This window comes from Apodemus sylvaticus, chromosome 7, assembly GCF_947179515.1.
Source record: "Apodemus sylvaticus chromosome 7, mApoSyl1.1, whole genome shotgun sequence".
NCBI lineage: Eukaryota > Metazoa > Chordata > Mammalia > Rodentia > Muridae > Apodemus > Apodemus sylvaticus.
In genome coordinates this window covers 85,823,775-85,837,558 of record NC_067478.1, presented here as the reverse complement: position 1 = coordinate 85,837,558, position 13,784 = coordinate 85,823,775, and positions in this window count along the sequence as shown.

Sequence of the window (13,784 nt, the reverse complement as noted above, 5' to 3'; positions counted from 1 at the left end):
GTTGGCCCTGGTGGGACTTGAAAAGCAGCTGAGTGAGCCTACGCTCCCCTGAGATTTACCTGAAGAGCCTTAGGTATATGTGAGGGCAGTGAGTCTCCCCACCCCCACACATCTTCCCCCCACCCCCTGCAAAGTATTAAGGCTGAATGGAAGGACTGTGACATTCAGGCTGCTCTTGTAGAGAGAACTGCCGTAGAGACCACTGAGCCCTATCCCTCCCCCAAATGCAGCTGTCCCTTGCAGCCAGCCTGACAGATGGCCAGCCTGCTTCATACTAATTGTCATTTGTTTCTCTCCTCCCAGTGTGAACGACTTACGCATACCCTCTTCTCCTGCGCCTGGCTACCCCTCTGAAGAAAGTGGCCATCGTCCTTCTGCTTTGCCTGTCTTCCCACAGACTCACCTCTGAACTTGGGAGGCCACCAGGCCCCGGAGCCCACAGATGCACCATGTTGCTCATAGATCTTGGCAGCTGAGCATCTGAGATCAGGGCCAGGACACAGTTTTCAACACTTCCCATACCCGTGTGTTCTTTTGCTTCCTGCCTTTGCCATTGGAATTGAACCCTATCTATTGAGGGATTTGTTTCTTACTATCACCTGTTCTCAAAGCCTAGAATGGTGCTAAGCACAGATCAGCCCTCTGCCATCTTTGTTACTGGATAGGATGAAACTGCCCCTGTTGGTGTCAATGGAGAAAGGTCTGATTCCCCCCCTAGAATGTGGATGCTCAGGCCTTTGGCTGCTGTCTTTAGGAAGTTTTCTCAAAGGTGTGTTATGATCTAGGATTTATGTGGAATGGGTTCTTTCGCAATCATAGCTCCCTGGAAAAGGAGGCTGCATAGAAGCCCATAGCTACATAGTGGCTTGTGTCTGTATAGAAGCCTGTGGCTGCAGAGAGGCCCTTGGCTGCCAAGCCTATGTCTGCACAGGAACCTATATCTGCCAGCCCATGGCTCATACAACTCTGCAAGTTTCAGAGTTCACACCAGGGTTCCCGAGAAGGCAGATTCACAGAGTCACCGCCTCATTGGATGCTCTGTGGATTTAGGAGTGCTCTGCTTCTGAGCCTGAGGAATCAGCATGGCCAAGGCATGTAGGGGCCAGGAGTGGTAAGCAGGCAACCCTTATAAAGGGAATCATTGTTATTGAGATGAGCTGCTGAGTTGCTTCCTGCTGTGTTTTTCTTTTCTTTTTTTCCAACAGCTTAGTAGCCGAGGCTATGTGGCACATTTTGGGCTAACCCCAGCTACACATTTAACATCCTTGGAGATATAGTTAGCTTCTTCTCATGACATCAGGAAATTTGGTGCCGGGAGTACTTTTCCAGTCACTATGCCTTTGTGCTAATGAAAGATCTACATCCTCAGAAGACCTGGGCTCATTATAATATCATTTGCATTGTGATTTTAGTCTCCCTTACCTGCTTTGTAGGCTCTTCAGAGGATCACAGGAAGAAATACCCTAAAAGGGAGATGTGGTCTACAGTGATTCTGGAGGGGAAAAGGGGGTCACCTTATCTGCATGAATATGCCACCAGCCATCTCATAAATATTCATAATTCTTTTTTTTAATCTACAGTGGAGAGTGCAGTGGGCTGACATCTCCTTCCCCGAGTTAGGTCATCCAGCTCCAAGCTCTCTAGGGTCTGCTCTCCATTGGCTTTGCTTTGTTAAAATAAACTTCTGCTTAAATGACATCTCTCAGCTGAGTTCTTTCCTTCTGGAAGATAAGAACAAACCTTCGCCTGCTACAGCAAGATGGGGAGTAAAGCACAGGGAACAAGCGTTGGGCTCTAGTCTCCTCAGGAAGACAGGCAGCTGAGCTTAGGCCTCCACGTGAGGTGTGAGGTGAAGGGACAGAGGGCAAGAGGCCGAAGGCCCATTGAGGGCCTGAGGGAGGACCAGGAAGGCACCGTCTTAGGGCCCATCTGTAGTCTGTGACCACTGGAAGCTCCGCCAATGTCAGTGATAAAATCTTCCTTTCCCAAAAACCTTTTGTCTGGCTGGAGAGATGGCTCAGCGATTAAGAGCACTGACTGTTCTTCCAGAGGACCTGAGTTCAATTCCCAGCAACCACATGGTGACTCACAACCATCTGTAATGGAATCCAACACCCTCTTATGGTGTGTCTAAAGAAATCAACAGTGTCTTAAATAAATAGAATTAATTAAAAAAAAAAAACCTTTTGTTATCCCAAGTCCTAAGTAACTGTTGTGGGTTACAGTTTAGTGATAATATTTCTAGAAGCTTCAGCTTAGTAGATTTTAATCATGTAATCATTAATTAATATTGAGGGCACATGGAAGTTAATACTGGGGATTTCCAGTTGTTCATCTGGTTGGTGCCTGATATTCTTGGACTACCTCACAGTGGTGGGGGACAGCGGAGGCTGTTATCAGTCACCAGTTTCCAGGAATAGAGCACTTTTTTGTGTGTTTTGTCTTCATTGCCGATGCTACATATTCATATACTGGGTGAGCAGATGTCCACCAACAGCACAGCACATCTGTATTGAAGAACCAGCAGGCAACTGGGTGTGGTGGCATGCACCTGGAATCCCAGAGTGGGGTTGGGGTAGGGAGGTTGAGGCAGGGGGATTTTGAGACTGGCAACTTGGGCTATGTAGCACATTTCAGGCCAACCAATGCTTCATAGTGAAAGGTATCAAAACAACCCATAAATATCCAAACCAAAAACTAAAACCATCAAGGATACATCCCGGTGATATAGTGCTTACTATAGGGGCCTAACACTCAAGGCCCCAGCAAAAAGGAAAAAAATCAATCAACCAATAGAAAGAAAGAAAGAAGTGTGTGTGTGTGTGTTTGCATGTGTGTCTGTGTGTGTCTTGAATTGCTTGAATTCTGTCTTTGTATGGGACCACTTGAATTTTTACCTGTATTTGAAAAAAATAATGAAAGTATAAACCGTAAAGTATAATTTCATTAAGTGCAGGTTTTTTAGTTCATATGTAAAATAGTTTGCTTAACTTTGATGTCTTTAAAATAATACCTTCATTATTTCTTTATATTATCTTTATAATCTCTTTAAAATTAAAATTCATTATTCTTTTAAAAGTATTAACTGCTGATTGTTGAGAGCTAAAGAATGAATCCAAAAATAAGATAAAATACTATGTCATTGGCACAATTCAATATTTGCATAAAGCGAGCCATTTGCAAATATTTGGGTTTTATTAAAATCCACTTATTAATTGCTAGACAATTATTTACCTAAATATTACTTTTAAGAATTCTTTTATTGGAATGATTATATAGATGAGGTTCAATGAGAAGGTTTTCTCACTGATTCTTTTCGGCTATTACTATCATTTGTTTTATTTTACTGTCATCACTGAAAATAATTTTATTGGGTAAAGGAAAGGATTTAAAGAAATCCCCTCTGAGTATCAACTGAGTCCTTGTGAGGCACCCTTAAATAGGGATGGTGGCCCCTGCTGCTGGTGTCCCTCCTCCTAGGGACAAGGTCACAAAGGACCCAGGCTCTGCTCTGGTGACTGGGAGGAATTACAGAACTTTCTAGGGAGCTGGCTTTGCTATGAAGTAAGTGGCCATGGTAATAAACACATTCCTAAGACCAAGACCCTGACACGGAGATACAAGTTCAACTACACAGCCACTGGGATGGACTCCAAAATAATGCTCTTTACAGAACGAGAGCTGCGTTCCCCTCCCCTGATACAGGCTGAGCTCCAGGGCGTGGAAATCCAGGTCGCATCTTCCTTCTGCCTTTTCACCTGGCACTCTGCAGTTGCCCTATTCTTGTGGCCCCATTGTGGCTGGCACAAGACTGTGTATTCCAACCAGTGAGAAGGGAAGAGGGCAGTGCAGGGCACTGGTCTTTCCCATATGCTACGTCTATAACTTGTGCATCTTTTACTCATATTTCATATGCTTAGTTTAGTCACATGGCTCTAGCTGAAAGGGAAGCTGGGAATTTGTTTTACTAACTCTTTTCCTTCTTTCCTTCCTTCCTTCCTTCCTTCCTTCCTTCCTTCCTTCCTTCCTTCTTCTTCCCTTTCCCCCTCTTGCTCTTCCTCCTTCCTTCTTTCTTCCCTTTTCTTCCTCCCCTTCCTTGCTCCTTCCTTCCTTTTGTCCTCCCTCCCTCCTTCCTTCTTCCCTTTCTCCCTCCTTCCTTTCCTTCCTTCCCCTTCTTTCCTTCCTTCCTCCTTTCCTTCCATTTTTTCTCTTTCTCTCCTTTCTTCCTTTTCAAATGTTTTATTCTTTATTTGTGGATGCTTGGCCTATATATGTGCTTGTGCATCACATGCATGCTTGGCACCCTAGAGGTCAGAAAAGGGCATCCGACCCCTAGAACTGGGGTTATGAATGGTTGTGAACCACCATATGGGTCCTGGGAACCAAATGTAGGTTCTCTGCATTAATTGCTGAGCCATCTCTTTGGATCCTTCCTTATGATTATATACGCAATGCTTTTTATTTTGTGAGATTTCTAGTTACATGGACACATTTAGCTGAAAAGAGAGATTGCTATTTGTCCAGATAAAAGTTTGGATCCTGTGGCCAGAGGGGAAAGTAAGTGTTTGGGAACAACCATGGGTTTCTTCCATTGAACAGACACTTAGCTCTTCTCTACGATGTCCAAGAGTGTTCCTACAGGTACAACATCGAGGTGGCAGCCATGCCAAAGAAAACTGTTCCAGTTACTAGACTATCCTGCCTGGGGCCAGAGGTAAAGAAGGAGGTAGAAGATGGGTAGGTACATCTCCTGCCTGGCTGGCCCCACCGTGGTCATACTTCCTGTTTTTAAGAAACTCAGTGTTGTACATTCAACTCAGCTGATTCCAGTGGGTGGATTAGGTGAGGTGAGGATAAAACAGGATATCCCAAATTTGTTGTGAGACTCACCCCAGGAGTCTGCTAAAAAATGCTTCCTAGACAACCCTGGAGATTAATTTTTTAAAGATTTATTTATTTATTTTATGTATATGAAAACACTTCAGACACACACCAGAAGAGGGCATCAGATCCCATCAACCCTGAAAATTCTCACCCAGCGCTTCAGGGGGGACCCAGGGACCTGCAGGATGAACACACTGCCACTGTGATGGCTTAGTAGTTAAAAGTACCTACCCTCTAGAATGCATCCTAGATGATCCAAGTTCAGTTCCCAACATTGAGCTTAAAACTGTCCATAGTTCCAACTCCAGGGCATCCAGTGTCTTCTTCTGGACTCCCTGGGTATTGTTATTTACGCGTCCATACCTACCACAAAGATACAGACACATACACATAATTAAAACTAAAATAAATCTTTAAATCCCAGGTAGCCTCAGTCTAGGTATGTAGTCAAGAGGATGGCATTGAGCTTCTAGTTCTGCCTTCATGTCTCCAATACTGGGATTAAAGGCATGCGCCACCAGGCCTGGTCTTATGCAATGCTCGAGACTGAACCCAGGACTTAAAGCATTGCAAGGTAAGCACTCTACCAACTGTGGTGTTTTGAATAGAAATGGCCTCCAAAGTCTCCTGTTTGAATGTTTGGCCCACGGGGAGTGGCACTATTAGGAGGTGTGGCCTTGTTGGAGCAGGTGTGGCCTGCTATTATAGCTATTTTATTGTGTTCTAATATCTACCAACCTTCCAACCCTTATTCTACCCCAATCCCTTTTAACCTCTCAATACTAGATAGGAGAGAAAGAAAGGTCAGAGGGTGGGGTGGTGGTGGTAGTGGTGGTGGTGGTGGTGGTGGTGGTGGTGGTGGATATAGCTCTTTAGGCTAATTCCTGCTGATTAGGGTGTTGAGTTTCTTGGGGGCAAGTCTATCTCTGTCTTCAGGATATCACCAACTTCTTCTTCTAGTCTCTTTATTCCCAAACATTTGACAAACTACAGTAATAGCAACCAGGAGCAGCAGGGTGGGGCCAGGGGGCAGCAGCAGGCTCCTAGGCCATTTCAGGGCTCTCCCATTTATCCCCTCTCAAGTCCCCAGAATTAAACTATGTGCAGCTGGCAAAGATCACGCCCCTGCTAGTGCATGAGGCGAATCATAATCACCCGCTGTGAAGCAGCCTCTTGTCCCACACCTGGTATTAAAACAAAAACATATTCACATAATATGACTGGGTTTTTAAACCAAAATTCTCACTAAAAGACATGTAGTATACCCACTGACTTTAGGACATGGAGACTCTACACAAAGGTATTGGTAATATTACCCCAAGACAAGTACTTTGGCACTGAGGACTTTTGGTGCTTGGAGTGAAAGACTGGGCAGGGGTGGCTGTTCAGTACAAATCTTGGGGCATATTTTAAGGTCCTTCAATACTGCAGCTGGCATCTTTTCCCTCTCTTGTCCTCTACCAGCAGGAGTCACATGCTTTCACATGTCTGCTGTCTGGTTGGTCTTGTCCCTCTCTGACAATTGCTTCCTTTCCATTTTTTATGAAGAGAGAGCTAGCGGGTCAAGCTAATTGCTACTGAACTATTGCTTTCTGCACCTGGTGCTCCATCAGCCTGTGGTCTGCTTTGGAATTGAATGCCCTTGAGCCAGGTGCCCATCCATGTCCAACTGGGATCTCAACTGCAGTAAGGCTGGGATTCAGCTACAGGCTCCATCCACAGCCAGACTCCTGCTTCAATAAGGAAAACAGAGTCTACTCCTACGTGATGGGTGATCTGATAAATGAAGAGAGATGAACCTGCAAACAAGGTGGGGGTCCTAAATGCACTGTCTATGTTTGGTCTTGGCGTTCCAAGCCTGTGATATGTGACGTCTTTCTCAAATAACTCCGGGATCTTCACTGCAGCCTCCTTTGCCTCACAAGCTTATTGCACAAGTTAGGAAATACACACGACAGTCATAGAGTTAATCAAACAAGAATAATTGTCATTTACAGGTCTTTCCACTGCACAGGGGAAAGTGCACATGACTGGGTCTTCCTAGCCGCTGAGGAGGAGGAGGAGGGGGAGGGGGAGGAGGAGGAGGAGGAGGAGGAGGAGGAGGAGGAGGAGGAGGAGGTGTAAGGAGCAATGGAGGGGAAACTGAACATGAGACATTGCCCTTCCTGACCGCCACTCATTTCAGCTGCCTGTCACATCTCCGCAGGATAGCAGCTCTCCTCTTGCACAGCAGGCATTGAGGAGCCAGGCCACACACCAGGATCTGTCCTTCCATCCTGCACCCTGTGCCTACTCTGAGGTTAGCAACAAGTGGCAACCTCTTCCTCTCTACAGACAAGAAGGTGACTGGTACTTCCCAGACCATTATTCCAGCCCACGCAGAGTAAGGTTAATGGAACTCAGATGAAGCTGGCAGGAGACAGAGAGCCCTGAGGGGACCACACAGCCCATTTTCTATACCTCAGCCTGCTCTTTCTCCCACCGCACTCCACCCCACCCCCAAGCTCTGGGCATCTCTGTCCAAAGACAGAGCAAGGGAGGGCAGAGGAATAAAGGGGTCTTCTTTTTCACACTCTTACCTACAGATTCTGCCGGGAGGGGTGCTGTCAGCTTGGTTATCATTAGGAAAGATCAGTTTGTAATGCCCTTAGACAGTTCTGTGATTGGCTTGTGGGTACAGACGGAGGTAGGCTTATCTCTGTCCACAACGAATCTGCTTCTTGCAAGACGTGGTCCTGAAAGGGCAAGAGAGAAGGCATGCGCCCACATGGCATGGATGGACCTGTCAGCCTGGCTTCCAGGAAAGACCTTTGATGCTTGAGTGGAAAGTGTTTGAAGAGCTACAGACAGGGCTGAGGTCAGAGGTAGTGTGTAGTGCAGACAGGAGGTGAGAAAGTCTTCGTCTTCCAGATGAACTGAGACCAGAACTACAGATTTCACAGATAAAACTGGCACGTTTTGCAACTTGAGCCCTGGGTAGAGAGGACATCACACTTGTTGATCTGAAAGCTGCTCAGATGACTTTCCTGCTGATGAGGAAAGAAACACCCTCCTGGCTTCACCCCATGACTTGTTGGGCAATCATGCAACACTGAGGTTCAATACAGTCTAGGAGAATCTTCCAAGATCCCATTCTTTTACCAGGCGCATCCTCCTATGGAATGTACACAACACAACACACACACACACACACATACATACACACACACATGAACACACACACACAGACACACATGAACACACACACATACACACAGACACACATGAACACACACACATACATACACACAGACACACATGAACACACACACATACATACACACACAGACACACATGAACACACACACATACATACATACACAGACACACATGAACACACACACATAAATACATACACACATGAACACACACACACAGACACACATGAACACACACACAGAGACACACATGAACATACACACACACACACAAAGAACAAATCACTACCTATACCTGAGACCACTTAGGATACAAAGAACAGGTTGTTTAGGAAGCAGTTTGGGTTGGATACCCAGAGGGGCTTTTAAACACAAATGGAACAATTCTATCTCTGACTAGTGCTCTGAGTACCTGATACTTCATCTACTTTTGGGAATGAAGAGCCACTTCAGAAGGCTCTGGGAGGTCCTGGCCAGCAGAGAGGACTAGAAGCCATTAACCTGGCCATCTTGGGAAACCAATAGCCTGTCTCAGTGCTCCATTTTGGGTCTTTATTCTTGACTCAGGGCCCTTTCACCAAAACAGAATTCAAGCTGGGGCTCGAGGTATGGACCTAGAGACTGCCGTGTTTGGAAAGCCTCTTTAGTAGGTGTGAATGTAGATAGAAGCACATAGGTGCTTCCTCCCAACATATGCAAGCTCTTCCTGCTCTCCCATTTTCAGTAGATGCTAAATGGAGACTGTTGGAAAACATGTCCCTGCATCCTGGTTCAAAGATATCTTCTGATCATTGGCTTATAAAAGTCTAGAATTTGAAACTACTGGCTCTGTAGATGTTTCTGTGTGTGTGTGTGTGTGGTTTCAGAGCACACAATGTCTGCTTCCTAATTGAAAAAAAAATCAGAACTTGATGAAAGAGGTTTGTTAAGTTGCATAAGGGTGTGTGGGATCCTCACCTGTCTTGCGTAGCAGCCTTTCCTCAGTGCATAGAAGAATAAGGACCACACGGGTGGAATCCATTCAGAAACTGCTGGCTTAGGAAACCCAAAGAGGAACCCCCACAAGGGCCAAGTCTGTGATCACCTCATTCCTAGAAGCTTGTTCCAACCTCTCCAGCCCCTGGGGAAATGGGAGATCTGCTTGTCTGGGGGAGGAGGAGGGAGTGCTGTTCCCATCAGGAATCTACCAAGCATATGAAATCCTGGGACCAAGCCCCTAATTTATCAGAATAGCTGGGACTTCTCACTAGACTCAGAGTCATCTTGGGGAGTGCAGAGATGCCTATGAGTCCTCCATGAAGGGGTTCAGAGGAGATGGGGAGCACGCTGATCCTTTTCTGCCCACTCCATTCCTGTGCACAGGATGGTGCTGCTCTAGAAAATACCCCCCTTGCTGGAAGCTTGGGTCTCTCCAGGTATCCCATGCTCCCATGCTCCTGTATGCTTGGGGGTTGGGGCTTGAAGAAAAAATTCTTGGAGTCTCCTAAGTCATAAGGGAGGGAGCTAAAGGGAGGGGGAGGGGGAAGGAGAGAGAGAGAGGGTGACAGGGAAAGGGAGAGGGAGAGGGAGAGGGAGGGACAGAAGGAGAGGGGGAGAGGGAGAGGGAGAGGGAGAGGGAAGGACAGAGGGAGAGGGGGAGAGGGAGAGGGGGAGGGGGAGAGGGAGAGGGAGAGAAAGAGGGATAGAGAGGGACAGAGGGAGAGGGAGGGACAGAGGGAGAGGGAGAGAGGGGGGGGAAGGGAGAGGGAGAGGGAGAGGGAGAGGGAGAGGGAGAGGGAGAGGGAGAGGGAGAGGGAGAGATGCTATCCTCAGGATAGGCTCTGGAGGCTGGGTTAAGATTAAGGAAAGATTAGAGAGCTGGAATTTTCAACTCTTCTTACCCCAGCTTCCACCAGGAATGGGAAGAGGGCATTCTGGGAATGGGTTCTCCTGGCATCTGAGGTGAAGGCAATTTAGCAGTATGAGTCTTGCCAACTCAAGTGGCAGGGAAAGAGCAGAAACTCCCTTTGTAAACTTTGTAAACCCTCAAGGCATACAAATGGTCAGCCCCCTTCCCCCCCCCCCCCCACACACACACACTTGAGCTCCAGTGGCTAGGACCTATCTCCAGACTTGCCTAAGGGCTGATAGCAAGCTCAAGGTAGCAGCAGTTCCCAGCTCAAGGCCTGAGAGTGGCCAGTCTCTGCCCTACAGGAAAAAGAAAATCCCACCAAACCCCGAGTTTACCCCAAGATCAGGGCACATGAGCCCTTCAATCCCTGCCCCCTTCTCCCTCCCTCCGCCCCATCTCAAGAAATCCTATATAGACCCTATATTCTGCCCAGTTCTCTGCTGTTTCTTGTCTGAGCAGAGGTAGCCACCCTCCCAGGAAATCTCATGTGAAGTTGGTTGTGCCACCATGTCACTTTGTGGTATTTCTTGGCTCCCAATCGCAAGGATACCTTTCCATCCAAGCTGTAATGGCATTTTGTGCCGACTCCAGACAGTGTCAGAGTAACAAACTATGTGTTTACACTCAATTGGTTTGGAGAATGACAGGATTAGTTTACCATTAACAAAATGACAGTGTGGAAAGAGCCTCAGCTCCTCCAGGTCCTTATGTACCCAGACATAAAACATGATACTTATGGAATGGAGATGGCTGGTCATGGTGACTGGAACGGAGGCTCAGAGAGGGCCTCTTTAAGATGGTGGCGTTTGAACTAAAACTTGAATACAGACCAGACATCATCCTGGATGGGCCAGGAAACAGAAATTCAAAGCAAAGACTTCAAGGAAGGAATGAGGTGAGTTCCAGGCACACAGAAAGGCCAGTGAGCAGGGGTTCTGAGTGTAAGCAGAGACTGTGGGAGAAGGGAAGGGCCAGCTAGCGATGAGCCTGTAGTAGGAGAAGGAAGCCTGCAGTGGGGGCCGGAGGTAGGTTAGCCATTGCGGCCAGATGTGCGGACTCGGAAAGGCAGTGTAGGATTTGTTACCAGGAATAGGATTTGGTAACCATCGGCTCGCTGATGGTGTGGAGCTGGCTAGGGAAGATGGGCATCCGGTAGAAGACACTGGTATTTTAGGCTTGTTGCAAGATTTGGAAAAGCAGAATCATACCAAATAATTTGGAGAAGGGTGGGAATTCATAGTCCTACTCTTTTGTCCCAAAAGGAATAAAGTCCCTCTTCACAGAGATGTCCATGATCTGACTCTCTGAACCTAGGAACATGTTCAGTTAGGAGGCAAGGAGGAGTTAATGCTGCAGGTGGAGTTTAGGTTGCTAAGTAGCCGTGTGGTGGGCAGAGTGCTCTGATGATTCAGATGGGTCTAACAAAGCCAAATGATCCTTAACACAAAAGGGTGAATCTAGAGAGCCAGGCCTTGAGTTATAGACACATGACTATGCTGTGCGGCTTGCTGGATTTAAAGATAAGGGAAAGAGCCAGGACCCAAGGAAAGCAGGCAAGCTAGAGATGGGAGAAGGTAAGGGTAAGGAAACTCTGCCAGCTTCTGGGAGGAAAGCAGCCCTGTCTACACCTTGGGAGCTCAGTTGGACTCCCAACTCGCAGAACTCTAAGCTGATAAACTGTGTTGTTTTAAGCTACTTAATTTGTTGACACACTACATTGTCTCTAATAATTCAACAAATATCTCTGAAAGGCACCATGCAGTGTGGTCGGGTGCTTTTTGTATTGGATATGAAACGTCCCCAGAGGTGTGTGTGTTTGAACACTTGGGCCCAAGCTGGTGGCACTGTTTTGGGAGGCTGTGGACCTTTTGGGCACAGGTCCTTGCTGTAGGAGGTCACTTACTTAGTCCCACAGTCTCTGTTTTCTGTTTCCCAGAGATGTGAGCACAAGGCCTCACATGCTTGCTGTCACAAACAGAAGCTGTGCCCTGCACCACAAATGTCACCATGCTGTTTGTGGCATAGTGAGCTAAACTCAACCCTTCCTTCTCTAAATGTCTAATTGAACATTTTTGTCATAGCAACAAAAAGGAACTAATACAGGGGTGGTAAGGCAGATAGGTCTCTGTCTCACAAATTTAGAGGCTTGTCCTTGTTTTCTTAATTAGATCTCTTGAGAGAGCCTGGTCCCCATAGCACCTGTACCCAGCACAGCTCAGTTTCCCCAGATAGACTGAGAAAAGCAGAACTGCTTTACAACTGTATGACCCTGTTACTATTCAGGTTGTGTCTCAGTTTTCCCATCTGCAAAATGGGAATCAGGACAGAACCTACATCTTGGGTTTCTCTCTCTCTCTCTCTCTCTCTCTCTCTCTCTCTCTCTCTCTCTCTCTCTCTCTCAAACACACACACACACACACACACACACACACACACACACACACACACACACACACACGCCTGGCTCAGAGTCGTGTCAATTGCTGTTAGTGTCTTTTCTTTCTTAACCTAAAGGGCACAGTACACCCACTGTGAAATAGGGACTCACTTCTACTGACCTCTTGGGGGAGGGCTGTATCTTACATGGATATAGTTGATGTAACAAACTACTGCAGTCTATATGACTTAAACAATAGACTGTCCCTTGCCCAGATGTCTCAGTGCCTGAAGTGTAAGGTCAAGGTGTGGCAAGGCTGGGTGCTGGAGATGGCATCTTTCTGCAGGCGACCATCTTCTCACTGTTTCTCATGTATATATTGGAAACAGAAAAGGATGCACTCTGGTCCTTCTTCTAATTGCATGAATCCTATTAAGATCAGGCCCTGGTCATTATGACTTCATCCAATCTGAATTATTGCCTTAAAGCCTCTACCTCTGAGTACCATCATGTTGGGGGGTAGAGTTTTAACATACAAGTTTGAAAGGGACACTCGCATTCAGTCTATACCCAGCAGGAGCTGGTAGATGGGTCTTGAGTCTGACCGGCCCCTTCTCTGTGCACAGGGACAGCAGGGGGAGCTGGTCCAGTCTACATGGCAGAAAGTCTCTCCCTTCTAGGCAACAAATATAGACTCAGTCCAACTTGTAGGTATCCAGAGCCCCTGAACCCCCAACACGTTCAGCCACGCCCTCTAACTGGGTGACCACCCTTGTCTACAGCCTCCATCCCTTTTTTCCCAAATCCATGGCAAGCAGACATGGAGAGATGGACAAATCCCACAGCTTATACTGGCGCACACAGCGTAGGGCAGCTGGATCTGGGGACAGAACTCCCTGTCTCCTGTTTCCTGAGAAAGTCCTGAAGCCACAGCCTGCTTCCCCCCTCCCTGGGAGAAAGTAGGTGTCTGGCCCCAACACCACCCATCCTTTCCTGGTGGCATTTGACAGGCCCAGTGTCTGGATCCTGTGACCTCTGAAAGAGCTTCCAGAAGTGTTCGACAGACCTGAGTAAGGAACACGATTGGCCCCAAGAGGCAAAAGGGGAGCTGTGAAATCAAGATTAATAAGTGTTTGATTGCATGTCTACAAAACATGTCAACTAGTCAACTGCCACTTAACTCCTGGTTGTTCCCAAATTAGAATTAATGTGGAATAAGAATGCAGTGCAGAGACTGATAGCTCGTGGAGCCTCCAGATCCCAGCCTGAATTACATACGGAAATCCTAAAGTGACCCCGTCTCTCTCCATCTCTCTCCATCCCTGCCTCTGCTCCATCAGAAAGCTTAGGAGGGGCAGAAACATATGCAGTCACCAGGGAGGGACCAAGTTCCACGCAGCAAACTGAACAACAGAGGGATGGCTGGCTAAAAATA